General features: G+C 43.5%; 1 long non-coding RNA gene across 1 annotated transcript in view; it reads left to right on the forward strand.

Moving 5' to 3' along the window:
- Positions 1-12,464, forward strand: part of LOC138848774 (uncharacterized) — a 132,312-nt gene extending 119,848 nt beyond the window's left edge. The window contains exon 4 of the long non-coding RNA XR_011386839.1: positions 12,326-12,464. This is a non-coding gene — a long non-coding RNA (uncharacterized lncRNA). The remainder of the gene's footprint in view (positions 1-12,325) is intronic.
- The last annotated feature ends 3,176 nt before the right edge of the window (positions 12,465-15,640 follow it).

The raw sequence follows: 15,640 nt of genomic DNA on the forward strand, positions 1-15,640 counted from the left end.
CTAATGGTATTTGAAGATGCGGCCATTGGAAGGTGATTAGGGTTAGGTAAGGTCATAAGGTTATTATTGGGTTTATAAGAAGAGGAAGAAAGACACAAACCAGCGTTCTTTTTCTCTATAAGGTGATGGATGCCCTCCACCATTTGGCGATGTACCAGGAGGCCCTCTCCAGAGACCAGTGCCACACTCATACTCTCCAGTCTCCTGAACAATAGATGCGAACAGTCTCTGTTATTTATAAACTACCCAGTGCACGATATTCCATTACAGCAACAGAGGATGAACTAAGACAGCCTCCCATGACAGGGCTCCTCTGGCCTTATACTGCAGTCCTCAGCATTTTACCTTCGCCTTTTGCCTGCCACTTAAAATGTCCAGCTGCGTATGGACTTAGTGATCCTGCTGGTGGGAATTAAGTATCTTCCACTTGACTGATGGATCTTTCTGTCTAAAATATTTCTTTCCAACAATCTTCCAAGACACTTCATCCCAACCCTTAGATCATGCCACATTCTAGTCAAACCATGATTCCCTGGGCGGATGAGACTCCCTTTGCTTGTCAGTCACCTCTCCTTTTAAGTCCACTTCCTTCTACCTCTGCCCTGTATTTCAAAACCCAATTTATCAAAGCCTTCCCTGTTCTCCCTAACAGAAATCCATTTCTCTCCTTCTGTTATTAACCTTTATAGGTAGAAGGAACTCAGACCAGATCCAAATCCCATTGTGTCACTCATCAGCTGTTTGAGCTTAGGGAAGCTACATAACCTTTGAACTTCATCTTCTTCTTTTATTAAGGGATGACCTTAAACTCTCATGCCTTTGGGACTTAGCACATCTTTGGCTATGATTTGTTTGGGTGACTCATTCTTCAGGTCTCAGCTTCAAAGTCTCTTTTTTTTGGAAGTCTTATTTAATCCCCTAAATTGGGGTTAGATGGCTTCTCTGCTCTACACTTCCCTCAGGACTAATTTTCATCACATTGCATCCCTCTTAAGACCACATCACTAGCTCCATAGCATAAATTATGTGGCCAGTAAATATTGCTGAAGAACACCTTACAAATCAAATATGTAAAGTACCAGGGACATAGTAGCAGTTCAGTAAATTACAGCTGTCTCTTCTCCCCTATTCTTGAGCATACCCAGTTTTGATATTAGTGTTATTGGTGTATGTTTCTCCACTGGATTTTTATATATCTTAAGAACTCAATCAATAACTTAATAATTCTATGTCCCTCACATGATATAATATGCAGCTCTATATAAAAGTACTTTGTATATATTGGAACAATACTTGATGTATATTGGATCAATATCAAATCCAAATTTTCATGTTAGTAACAAATTTACCTATCTTCATTTCTTCATTGGTGCCACAATAGAGAATTATTTTTCCTTAAAAATATTTCTCTTATTTATTTATTTATTTATTTACTTATTTGAAAGCAGTCATAGAGGGAGAAAGAGAGAGAGAAAGATCCTGCATCTGCTGGTTTATACTCCAAATGACTTCATTGGTTAAGTCTGGGCCAAACAAAGCCAGGAGCCTGGAGCTCCATCAGGGTCTCTTACATGGGTGACAGGGTCCCAAGAACTTGGACTATCATCTGCTGGGGCATCCAAGACTCAAATCAGCTCTTTGATATGGGATACTGATGTTGCAAATGACAGCTTAGACTGCTGCACCTCAGGATTTCTCTCTCTTGTTTATAAATATTTGTTTATTTATTTGAAAGGCAGAGTTACAGAGAGGGAGGGAGGGAGAGAGAGAAAGAGAGAGAGAGAGAGAGAGAGAGAGAGAGAGAGAGATGTCTCCCATCCACTGGTTCACTCACCAAATGGCTGTAACAGCCGGAGCTGAGCCAATCTGAAGCCAGGAGCCTGGAGCTTCCTCTGGGTCTCCCACAGGGATGCAGGGTCCCAAAGATTTGGGCCATCTTCTACTGCTTTCCCAGACCATAGCAGAGAGCTGGATAGGAAGTTGAACAGCTGGGACTCGAACCAGCACCCATATGGGATGCTGGTACTGCAGATGGCGGCTTTACCTGCTATGCTACAGTGCTGGCCCCAAGATTTCTCTTTTTAATAAGGTATGCTAGTGGGGGCCAGTGCCGTGGCTCACTTGGTTAATCCTCTGCCTGCAGCACCAGCATCCCATGTGGGCACCAGGTTCTGGTCCCAGTTGCTCCTCTTCCAGTCCAGCTCTCTGATGTGGCCCAGGAAGGCAGTGGAGGATGGCTCAAGTGCTTGAGCCCCTGCCCTGGCACGGGAGACCAGGAGGAAGCTCCTAGCTCCTGGCTTTGGATTGGCGTAGCTCCGGCTCTAGTGGCCATTTGGGGAGTGAAGCAACAGAAGGAAGACCTTTCTCTCTGTCTCTCTCACTGTCTAACTCTATCTGTCAAATGAATAAAAAAAATGAGAGATGCTAGTAAGTGCTTGCAGCATGAGTGACCATGAATGACTGGTGAATGCATTGGATTCTTCACGTCTGTGAATATATCTAATTCTCAGTTGGTCTGAGGACAGGCTGATCCCCGTTCTTCATTTTGCTTTGCACTTGGATTGGTGCTTTAAAAGGCTTGCTCAGTTGAGTTGGGTGCAGTAGGTAGGGCACGCATTGTGATTCTCTTTTACCTTGCTATTTGTAATCCTTGGAGAACTGCAGGAAAAGTGGTTTTGGCATGCCAAGAGGCTGACAGTATGTGAACATAGGAGAAGAGAGACACAAAGAGACATGAGGCATGGATGAATTGTAAAAAGAAGATAATTCTGTCACGTCACCTGTCTTTCTTGTTGCCCGTTTCATGATGGGCTAGTAAAGATCAGATAAGAGAGTGCGGTTCCTCAGAGTGAGATGAAGGGTCAAAGAAACCACAGAACTTAACAAGGATGAGAGCTCAAGGCAGCATGGGAGAGTCTTTCTCAGTCTGCCTCTAGCTCTGCTAGGCAAGCTTGGTCTGTCTTGGCCTTTCCTTGCCAGGAACATCCTCTTTGTCCTGGAAGCTCAGCTGACCTGTGCGAGCTGCTGTCAGCACCAGTGTGAGCAGGGAAGCAGGTGAGGGAGCTGCTGAGGGCAGACACGGTGGGAATGGTGCCAGAGGAGCATTCCTTTATTTCCTAGTTGGATCTACAGGTGTAATGAGGCTTCAGCTGTTGACTGTCAGTCCCTTGTTTATCTTCTCTGTGGCACTGAAGCAGCAGTCAGGACCTGTTGGGCCTCCAAAACACTGATTTGTTCTTATCTGCTACCTAGGATCTCTGGGAAACAAAAGGAGCAGAGCTACAGATGGATGCTGTTTGCTGTACTCGTGTGTCTAGGGGCAAGCAAGGCTGTGGCTGGTGTCCCTGGCAGGAAACACACCAGCTGGTGATGTTTTTACGTCTGCTTTCCCCAGATCCAACTCCAATGGGGAGCAAGTAGGAGGATTGATGTGCTAGGGCTGCCTTCCTTTTCCTTCCAGCTTCCATTTGGGTTTACACACTCTTGGCACAAGGGCTGCCCAGCTGTAGGCCCTGCTTTGCCGGCATCCTGACTGTGAAGCTGTGATGACTGGTCTTTTGGGAAGAAGGAAGGAAGTGGATGGCTTCCTGCACCTGCTCTGGCTTGCATTAGGGATTTCCTCCCCTCACCCATTAGGTTGAGATGACTTGGTTCAAATGGACTATTTTCAGCTCATTGTAGTGAGAAAATTGTATTGAATTCTTTGTTTATAAGGAAAGCCTTACAGATACCACTAGTGGTATATCTTGAGAGGGGACAGCCTGGGTCCCATATTCAAGACAAGTTACCCATTGTCTCTGTCACATGGAGTTCCTTAAAGCTAGTGGCATTGCAAAATTTTGGACTACATGATTCTGAATTCATGGATTTCCTAGGCAAGTGGTATTGCAAAGTTACTGATTTAGCCCAACTCAGTGTCTACATTGTGGAATGAAGAGTGAATGAATAGATGGTTGGAAGAATAAGTAAATTATGTACGTATCTCTATAACTATTTACAAAGGTACTTCATAAATGTTTACGGGGGAATAGAATTAAAATATAATTTTATTTTGGTGCAAAAAATGCTTGAAATCCATGTCAGGTCTTTTTATAATATTCATTTTCTATGAACATTTCGAAGTATACATCTATTTATCTCTCTATTATCTCTCTATCTGTCATTTATCTATTTCAATGGAAAGTTTTAGTTCTAGTCTTCATTCTTCATATGTTTTTCTACAATTCTAAGTGGTGTTGATTTGTGTAGAAACCTCATGGATTTCCTAATCCCATTTTACAATGAGATATTTGTGACTTGGGTCTTCCAGTGCTCCCCTTTCCCAAATCATGTATGTGTGAGGTGTGCATGTGTCTGTGTTAATATCTACATATCTTCATATTTTTCTTTAATATCCTATCCTGAGAGGATATGAAGATATGCAGATATTCTCTCTCTCTCTCTCTCACACACACACACCTCACACATACATGATTTGGGAAAGGGGAGCACTGGAAAATCCAAGTTGTGGTAAGACTCTAAAGCCAAGATGCCTGGGCGGTTGGATCTTGGTTCTGCTATTCACTAATAATTTCACCTGCAGAAAGTGACTTAACCACTCTGTACTTCCTTCCATTTTCTCTTTTATAAGATGGAAATAATAACACCTATCTCTGAATGTTGTTGTGAGATCCAATGAGATTATACAGTAACCACTTAGATCAATGCTTAGTACATATCATGCTATACAAAGGTCTACTGTTTTGGGGGGGGGTAGCCAAGGAATGTGGTAATAGTTTATGATTGTCAGGAAGTTGTTAACTGGTATTTAAACATCTTTACCTTGGTCTGGAGTCATGGCACAGTGGGTTAAACTTCTGCCTGTGATGCTGGATCTAATATTGGAGCACTGATTCAAGTCATGGCTGCTTTTCTTTTGATTCATCTTGCTGCTAATGTGCCTGGGAAAGCAAAGGAAGATGGTCCAAGTACTTGGAAACCTGCACTCATGTGGGAGACCTGGGAGGAGTTCCAGGCTCCTGACAATGGCTTGGCCTAGCCCTGACCACTGCTGTCATTTAGACAGTGAAGCAATGGATGGAAGATCCCCTTTTCTCCATCTTTGCCTCTCTCCATCTCTCTGCCTTTCAAAATAAATAAAATAAATCTTTAAAACTGATCTTTATGTCTTGTGCACAAGTCCCACAGTTTTGGATCCAAAGAGTATTCTATGTGAAGGTTTCCTAGCTCCTTGAATCTCTTCTATCTCTCACTTTCCTTGTTCTTTCTCCAGGTCTCCTCTGTAAGTATCTCTCCTATTGCTGGCCCACTTCCATCATGCAGGAATTTAGTCCTTAAAAATCTTAATGATACTGAAAGGATGGAAACTTAATCTAGGTGTAGGGCCTTTGGGAAGTGATTAAATTTGATTAGGTTCTTAGGGTGGAGCCCCTGTGATTGACATCTGTGGACTTTCTTTATAAAGAAAGACTTTACTGCACACCCCCTGTCTATTTCCATATGATGCTCTGTGCCACTTTAGGACTCTACTAGCAAGAGCAACATCACAAGAACTAGTGGGGAACACCTGAGCTTGGGCTGTGATCCTTTGAAACCATGAGCCAAAACAGACCTCTTTGTTTATAAAGTAGGCTGCTTTCGTTATTTTCATAGTGATGAAAAGCTATTGAATGCACTTCTCTGCCATGTCCCTGTTGTCACATAGAAACAGAAATATGTATGTACACAGAAATATACACACATACGCACTGAATAAATAATAATTCCAATGTTGTTAAGAATTGATACAAATAGAATGAATCCCTGCTATATTTTCTGTTAAAAAGAAAAAAAATAGTTCTATTCCCTGAAAAATTCCAGGGAATAAGAATCAAATCAAGAGCAATGAAGATCCCTCACATCCAAGTTGTGTGGCATCCAATACGATTTCTTACTAAAGAACGGGCTTCTTTGGAGAACGGATGATTGTAGATGTGGGACAGGAGTTGAGTAAGGTGAGTCTGGAATATCTGGTCACAGAAACAAGGAAGCTATCCAAAGCCATTGGATCTGTGTTAAATTGATTCAGGAGCAATGTGAAATTTCTTTCAGTGCTAACGATGGAACATTTAAACTTAAAAAAGAATAATAGCTTTACTCTATTGAAATATATCAAATATTTTAAAAATCTTAGAGCTCATGATAATATTTTAACCAAAGAAAAAAGGGTTCTTTTAGAGGATTCTAGGAATCCTATCAATTACTGAGAGACAAAGGGACGATGAAGCATCCTCCCTGTCTTTTCTGGGAAAACTTTACTTCGGGGCAACCAAATAGTTTGTGTGGGAACATTGTTTTTTTCAATTTTATGTGTTTACTGTGTTGTAGAAAAAGAAAGAGAGAGAAGAGAGAGAGAGAAACAAGAGCCCGCCTGCTGATTCACTCCCTAAATATCAGCAATGGTGGAGAACGACCTGTGCTAAAACTAGGAGTAAACTAGATCTAGGTCTCCCGTGTAGATGGCAAGAATCAGCTACTTGAGCCACCACTGCTGCTCCACAGAGCCTGTAGTAGCAGGAAGCTGGAATCAGGAGCTGCACCTGGAGCTGGGACTCAAACGCTGGGACTCTGGTGTGGTCTTGGGTATCCTAAATGGCATCGTAATTGCTAAAGTAAATGCCTACCTCAGGAAGTTTTTCTTTATAAAAGCAGTCTTTTTTTTTTTTTTTGACTGGCAGAGTTAGACAGTGAGAGAGAGAGACATAGAGAAAGATCTTCATTCCGTTGGTTCACCCCCAAATGGCCGCTACAGCTGGTGCTGCGCCGATCCGAAGCCAGGAGCCAGGTGCTTCCTCCTGGTCTCCCATGCGAGTGTAGGGCCCAAGCACCTGGGCCATCCTCCACTGCCTTCCCGGGCCACAGCAGAGAGCTGGACTGGAAGAGGAGCAACTGGGACAGAACCAGCGCCCCGACCGGGACTAGAACCCGGAGTACTGGTGCCACAGGCGGAGGATTAGCCTAGTGAGCCGTGGCGCCAGCCTATAAAAGCATTCTTGATGATAAATTAAGGAGGAAAATTTGAATTGTAATGTTGCTACTTTGAAACTCCTAATGAAATAATAGATACAAGTACAGATAATAATCATCAATAATAATAGGTGAAAATGCTTGTATGAAACCTTATGAATGATATGAAACTGCCAACACTGAAACCCATTGATCAATCACCATGTGAATGGGGGTAATCAGATATCAGGTGATTCCTTTAGGAAGCTCACCATAACAAACATTGACAAAAATGAAACAATGTAATCAGTTCTATAAGTATGCTTAACAGTTTCTAGGAAACACAATGGATAGAGGAACACATTAAACAACACCAGGCCATGCACTTGGCAAAATCCAGAATGTGGCAAACTCTACCCAAAAACTGCACATTACTTTAACAAATAAATTATAAGGGAAAACAAAAGGCTTCTTGAGGGAACCTATAAAAATTAAGAGACACTATTGCAATAAGGCAAGCAACTTTGAACAGACTGGATATTTGATAATAAGGTGGAGTTATCATGCTGTGAGGTGGATGTGATTTGTCTCCCAAAGTCTCATGAGTTGTAAGTTTTGTTCCCCTTGTGACAGTACAGTGGTGGGTGATAACTTTATGAAGCAAGGCCTAGTGGGAATTGCTTAGGTCACTGGGGCCATGCCCCTGGGAAGGACTAAGAAAGTTCATGGGACCCTTAAGTTAATTCTCAAGAGAGTTATCTGGGAGAAGACAGAGCCTCGCCCCTGAATTGCTCGCCGTCTTCCTGCCTCACCATGTGATCTCTCCTGCTCACACATGCCCCTCCCATTGTCTTCTGCCATGAGGTTCTCACCAGATCAGGCCCCTTGTCTTTGAGCTTCCATAACCGGGAATGAAATAAACCTATTTTCTTGATAATCACCCAGTATCAGATATTTCACTACAGTGACAAAAAATGAACTCACATAGCATTAACTTTTTAGAAATAATAATGGTACTGTGAATATTCTTTTTTTAAAAAGCCCTCTTCTCGTGGGCACTTGGCCTAGTGTCTAAGATGCCTGCATTTTTTATTAATACTGGGGTTCAAGGCATAGCTGCAGCTCTCATTCCAGCTTCTTGCCAGTGGAGATCCTGGGAGGTAGCAAGGATGGCTCAAGTAATTGTGTCTCTGTCATCCACGTGGGAGACCTGGATTGAGTTTCTGGTTCCTGGCTGCGGCCCCTGTTGGAACTGTTATATCTGGGGAATGAACCAGTGGATGGGAGCTCTGTCTCTGGCTCTCTGTTTGTCTGTGTCTCTCACATGAAATACTGGTCCTCTCATTGAGGGACATGTACTGAAATGTTTATAAGTGAAACACTATGCCTTATATACTTCAAAAATTTATGGGATAAGAGAATGGAGAGGAGATTAATAAAACAAGATTCAACATGAATTGATAACTATTGAAAGCTGGAAATGTGCATATATTTTTCTTACATTAGTCTCTCTATCCTTTTAAATGTAATTTCCCCCAATAAAAAATTTTGAAAATGAACAAAGAACAGTGGTAGTCATACCCTTTTCAGAAAGCTTCTCCTCACTCTGCTTCCCAAGCTCCTCTTTGAACCCCCACATTCCTTTGTGCCAGTGTTGGCTCCATTTGCTCGTTATGATGTCTACACCCACACCCTACAAGTTTGATGACGGTTGCTTTGAAAGTCAATGGAATAATTATTTTCTCTGAATATTAAACACTAACTCCAGATAATCAGCAGCATTTGCTTCATTTCACTTTTGTTTTTTAGAATTTCTCATTTTGAAAATTTGAGAATTTTTGTTATGGAACATCTTCTTTATAGGATGATGAAGGAGTTGGAAAACTATCAGCTTGTCCAGAGGAAACATTGGTTCCTTGCCATTCCATCCCGAAGCTTTATCATTGGGCACAGAGGTTAATTCTGTGTTTGTAAGATGGGTAGCAGATTTCTTATTCCTTTCCATAGGTAGACAGTTAAGTAGAAAGGACATGAGGTCCAGAAATTGCAACTGTCTTTAATGCAGAGCCCATAAAAGTTTTAGGCTGCATGGAATGACTTCCTGAGACTGTCATACTGTATCCAAAACTATGAGGGTAAGGGTCTTCATTCCTTCTCATCAGAGTATCTATTCTGGAATTCTTGCTACCCAGCCCCATCTGGTAGGAAGTCTTTGCAGATCCTTGGACCCATCGTCAACTCCTATGAGACATTTACTTCCAGAGAGGAACTCAGACTATTGGAGGGGCCAATGTTTATGCAACAAACCAAATGAGTAAAGGACAACCCTTACACCATCTGATATAAGATATGATAACAACTGTGATAAAGACAGATTAAGAATATTTAAGAAATATTCACTGTGAATGGAATGAGGGCACACAGGTGGTAGGATGTGTCTCTGTCATGTAGGAGCTGGCAGATTAATGAGGCAATTAGTGAACACAGTGGTGAATGACATGCCGGTGAACTCATAACAGGGTCCAAGTGACCCCTATTTGCAGGTCTGGGGAGTTTTCTGGAGGAAATGACATTGAAACTGAACTTGGAGGGTATAAGTGAAGGATCACAGGTGGGTGGGTGCAGGGAGGATGGCTTCCCAGCTAGGAGAATGGCAAAAACAGTGAAAATCCTAAAAATAGCAATAAATAAAGTAAAGCAGTGAGTGAGCAAAGTCAAAGTTAACTTCGTTAATTGCTGGGTCCTTGATGAAGCACTTTACTTGCACTATTTCTTATTGTCCACTTAGTCTTTCAACAACTTGGCCAGGCAAGTTATATGACCAGACCCAGTTTATAGTTGCCCGTGCTGGCCAGTGAAGTAGCTTTGATTAAAACGCAGAGGTCCGTTCTCTTAATTAATGGCACTCCCAGATAAAGAGATAACCAGTCAGACTGGTGCCTGGTGATGGGAAGTTAGGAGCACCTGCCTCTTGCCAGCTTTGTAAATCATGTGGTGCTTCCTTCTAGGACGGTTTCCCAACGGCAGTGCTGCTGACACTGCAGGCTGCATCAGCTGCTCTGCAGGGCTCCTCTGTGCATGGTTGAGCAGCATTCAGGCTTCTACCCACTAGGTTCCAATAACACGCCTATTCCCAGTTGTGACAAACCAGTGTGTCTCCAGACATTTCTAAATGTGCCATGTGGGGTAGTCTCCTCCAGCTGGGGACAGCCTAGGCAGGCTCGCACAAAGCTCTGATTTGCTCTGAACAGGCACAGATTCTTTCTGTTGTGCACAAAATTGTCTCCAGCCAACTCTCAGTTTTGAAATTGTTCCTTTCAGCAGCTGGGGTCTTGATTTCCCCAAGGTGACTCATACAGCCCCGGTCTACAGGAGTTCGTCCGTTATCTGCTCTGACAAGGCCTTTGGCGAGGGAGGTGCAGCCTCTGGCTCATCAAAGCAGGCTGATGCACAATTACATCTCTGCAATGTGCTTGCCAAAGCATGACAATTGGAACACTTTGATCCAAGGCTTGTTATGCTCTGACCAGCGTCAGAAGTTCTGAACCTCAGATTAGTTAGTGAAATGGATTATATAATCCACTTGCTACAAACCTACCAGCATGCACATCTACTCATCTTTCCATTTTCTGGGCCCACCTCCACAGACAGTATTTACATGACTGTTCTGATGGCATTTTCCATGGTGGCTAGGCTTCCCTGAGTAGGGCTGGGCAGTACATCAGCATCATCAGAATCTCTCCCTTAGAAGCTTCGCAGAGGGACTCTGGGCAGGTCCAGAGGAAGTGTTTTAGGTTGGTGCCAGGCATAGGAGAAGTCAGAACCCCCCAAATGCCATGTAAGGAGGAACAGTGTGGTAGGTAATAATTCAAAGTCAGAAGGGCAAGATAAAGGTTTTTCCAAATAGGAGTATCAAAAAGAAATCCTAAAACTGAGATACTGGGCTACGCCCTTAGATAAGGGCAATGAGAGCATGGAGAAGGAATTGGTAATGGATTGTGCAGAAGAGTTCTGGCTCACTGAAGCATGTGTTAAACACACACTCAACGAGCACCAGCTGTGCCTCAGATACTGCTGTGCATCCTGAAGAAACCGTGAAACAGGCCCTACTATACTAGAAACAGAGACAGAAAGGGCTATTCAAAGTCACCACGCTGGAGAGTGGAAGGACCCAGGTGACAGCTAGGGACCGGCTGACCTCAGAGAACAGGACTTGAGTTGAACCACTGGAGTTCACATCCCTCTCTGAGATGTGAATGCCTCTCAGGATGGGGATTGAGGGAGCTGGTCCAGGTTCAAAGAGGAGAGATAGGTGGATCAGAATATTATTATTATTTTTTTTGACAGTCAGAGTGGACAGTGAGAGAGAGAGACAGAGAGAAAGGTCTTCCTTTTGCCATTGGTTCACCCTCCAATGGCCGCCACGGCTGGCGCGCTGCGGCCGGCACACCGCGCTGATCCGAAGCCAGGAGCCAGGTGCTTCTCCTGGTCTCCCATGGGGTGCAGGGCCCAAGCACTTGGGCCATCCTCGCTGCCTTTCCGGGCCACAGCAGAGAGCTGACCTGGAAGAGGGGCAACCAGGACAGAATCCGGCGCCCCGACCTGGACTAGAACCCGGTGTGCCGGCGCCACTAAGTGGAGGATTAGCCTACTGAGCCGCGGTGCCGGCCTGTTTTTGATTTGTAAGATTTATTTCTTTACGTGAAAGGCAGAGAAATCCCTCTATATATACATATCTATATCACACACAAATTATATACATATTGTATATATATATAGAGAGAGAGAGGGAGAGAGAGAGAGAGAGAGAAGGAAAGAGAAAAGTCTACCATCTTCCATCCACTGGTTCACTCTGTAAATGGTCAATGGCCAGGGCTGGCCCAGGCTTAAACCAGGAGTTCAGAGATCCATTCAGGTATGCCACATGGGTGACAGGGGCCAACACACTTGGACCATCCTCAACTGCTTTTCCAGGCACATGAGTAGGGAACTGGATCAGAAGTGGAGCAGCTGGAGCTTGCACTGGCACTCTGATGTGGGATGCCAGCTTAGCTTGCTGTGCCATAGTACCAGGCCCCAGAATATTATTATTATTTTTTTCCTTTTTTGTAACATTTTATATAACTCATAGAGCAGTCTTTGTATAAAAATTCACACAAAGTTACTAGAAGCATAATAATTTCCAAAAATGTCTTGAGATTTTATTACATTCAGTTTTCTAAGGATGCATTTAACTCAATGGTAAAATGCAGACATTATGTGATATTTCATTATCTTTGGTAGAACTGTTCTCATTATTTTGTCTCCTCACAGTAGTAACTCTGATATCTACTTTCTGCAGGATCTGCCAGTACTAGGATGTCAGAAGAAGATTAAAGCTGGATCTGCAAGAGGCAGGTATTTCCAAGTAGCAGTAATAGTCTTGGTCCCACCCCCACTATGGTGTTTGTCTACACAGCTGGGCAGGGTGAGAACTCCATGGCCTCCACTGAAGGGTCTTGAGATCCTCTCTAAGTTGGGCAAGAAGCAAACATTTGGGATTTGGAAAGTGACTGTGCTATGGGGTTGGGGGGCCAGTGACTCTTACATTAGTGAAACAACCAGTGCACCCCCACAGTGTAGACCCCACTGTCTGCTTGATGCTTGCTGCAGAGGTGGTGCCCCTCCACTGAGACTGGAAAGGAAGATGTAGGGCCAACACCCAAAGGAAAGTGGAACACCAGCATGCATGGCACTAGACATGACTACTCCCTGTCAAGTGTTTGCTGTCACATAGACATAGCCACAGTGACTGAAACGGGATTTGGATGCTTAGCACATTCACAACTACCTTCATACACAGGATTTTTTAAAAGATTTATTTATTTATTTGAAAGGCAGAGTTACAAATAGACAAGGAGAGAGAGAGAGATTCCATCCGTAGAGCTGGGCTGATACAAATCCAGGGTCCAGGAGCTTCTTCCAAGTCTCCCATGTGGGTGCAGGGGCCCAAATGGGTACAGGGGTCATCTTTTGCTACATTCCCAGGCACATTAGCAGTGATCTATATCAAAAACGGAGCAACTGAGACTCCAACTGGTGCCCGTATGGGATGCCGGCACTGTGGTGGCTTTACCCACTCCACCACAGCACCATCCCCAAGTCGGAAAAGAAGGGGTTCAGACACCCAGCCGTAATTTCTGAGCAATGCATGCGGTTTTTATACAATTCTTGTCTTGCTAACCACAAAATGTGTATTATTTTCCTCTTGCTTCTGGAAGAAGTCACTCCACATTGCATGACTTCAGCAACAGAAACTGATGGTCTCACAGAATGGAGATTAGGGGTGTCAGCAGGGTTGGTGTCTTCTCAGGGCTGTGAGAGAGCATTTGCTCCATGCCTTTCTTCTCATTGATGGTGGTGTGCTGACAATCTGTGGTATTCCTCAGCTTGTGGAAATAGCACCTTGATTTCTGCCTTTATCTTCACAAAGTGTTCTCCCTGCATGAATGTCCATATCTGTCTCAATTTCTCTTTTTTATATGGGTATCAGTCATACTGGATTAGGGCCCATCCTAATGGTCTCATCTTAACTTAATCATCTGCCAAAACTTATTTCCAAATAAGGTCACTTTCAGAGGTACTGGGAGTCAGGTTATTAATATTTTAAGGAGGATCCAATTGAACCTATAGCTGGAGGCATCCTAGTAAAATACACAATTGTCATTAGTTTGAGTTTTGGTCCCAAATCTCTCTGAGAGTTGGGTTGGTCATATGAGGTAGCTGAGACCCTTCAATATGAGACTTTAAGTTGAGGATAGCTCAGGCTGCTCTGTTCTTTCCTGTGCCTCTGTCTTCTAATCCTGTGTGATCCTTTAGATGTTAGTGGGTGATGCAGATGAAAGAGAACCTTATCTGAATGCCTTAAGGGCTGATTCTGAGGCCAGAGTGCTATTTAGGACTAGAGCCTAGGGAGATTACTGACACCATAAACAAGAATGTCAAATTGTTAAGTCAACAACAGGAGTCACTGTGTACTTACTTCTCATGTGGGAGTCCAATGTGAAGTAATACTATAACTAGGACTGAAACAGTATTTTACACTTTGTGCTTCTGTGTGAGTGCAAACTAATGAAATCTTTACTTAATATATACTAAATCGATATTCTGTATATAAAGATAATTGAAAATGAATCTTGATGTGAATGGAATGGGAGAGGGAGTGGGAGATGGGAGGGGTGCAAGTGGGAGGGAAATTATGGGGGGGGGGGAAGCTATTGTAATCCATAAGCTGTACTTTGGAAATTTATATTTACTAAATAAAAAAAATAAAAAGAGAACCTAGGGCTTGGAAGAAAACAGAGGGAAGAGACCCTTGATATCATTCTTCTCGGTTTCTCCAATAATGCCATACTGTACCTGTGCCTCTGGCCCCTTTGTGTGAGTTTAAGCTCCATTTTCTTTCTTTTTTTAAGATTTATTTATTTATTTGAAAGTCAGAGTTACAGAGAGAGGAGAGGTGGGGGAGGGGAGTCTTCCATCCGCCAGTTCACTCCCCAATTGGCCACAATGGCCGGAACTGCGCCGATCCGAAGCCAGAAGCCAGAAGCTTCTTTTGGGTCTCCCACTTGGGTGCAGAGGCCCAAAGCCTTGGGCCATCTTCTACTGTTTTCCCAGGCCATAGCAGAGAGCTGGATTGAAAGTGGAGCAGCCAGGTCTCGAACCGGCACCCATATGGGATGCCAGTGCTTCAGACCAAGGCATTAACCCACTGTGCCAGCCCCAAGCTCCATTTTCTTTTTGACCCATGTTGTGGAGGTTTCTTTTATTTTTTACTTTATTATTTACAATTTATCTGACAGGCAGAGTTACAATCAGAGAGAAAGGTCTTCCATCCACTCCCCAAATGGCTGCAATGGCCATGGCTGGGCCAGAAGCCAAGAGCTTCTTCCAGGTCTCCCATGTGGGTGCAGGAACCCAAGCACTTGGACCATCTTCTGCTGCTTTCCCATGCCATATCAGGGAGCTGGATTGGAAGAGGAACACCTGGGCCATGAACTGGTACCCATATGGGATGTCAGTGCCACAGGCAGAGGCTTAGCCCACTGTGCCACAGTGCAGGCCCAAGTTTTCTCTTTTAAAATCAGGTTTTCTCCCTTGGTTCCCTCCTTTTCCTTCTTCCTTTACCCGACCTCCCCCCTTCCCTCCATTCGTTCGTTCGTTTTCTTCCTTTTTTCTTGGAGAAGAGGAAGCCTAATTGATGGCAGCAGCTCTGTTCTCCTGGGTATTAGAGTACAGTGAGTGCTGTTAATGGGAGCAGATTGTAGAGCTTAAAATTCCTTTATCCTTTATGTTTGTCCTCCTTCCTTCACCTTGTTATCCTCAAAATTTGGGGCTGAGGATGTTTAATTGGATTCTTTAGTGGAGTGTGGTGAGGACCACGTGGAGGTGGGGACAGGAAAGAGGATAAGACTTAAAATGCAATATCCACTCTCATCTAGTTCAGCTAGATATTCAGTGATGGACTATTTTAGATTAGTTTATTTTATCTTGATGTATAAATGTGAGATAACCCAGCTATTCTAGTCTGTTGCATATCATAAAAGTGCTAATATTAATCCTCATCTTAAATAGGCAAAGCAATGAGCCTGATGATAAATGTAAGGAGGATTTAAAG

The sequence above is a fragment of the Oryctolagus cuniculus genome, chromosome 2 (assembly GCF_964237555.1).
Source record: "Oryctolagus cuniculus chromosome 2, mOryCun1.1, whole genome shotgun sequence".
Taxonomy (NCBI): domain Eukaryota; kingdom Metazoa; phylum Chordata; class Mammalia; order Lagomorpha; family Leporidae; genus Oryctolagus; species Oryctolagus cuniculus.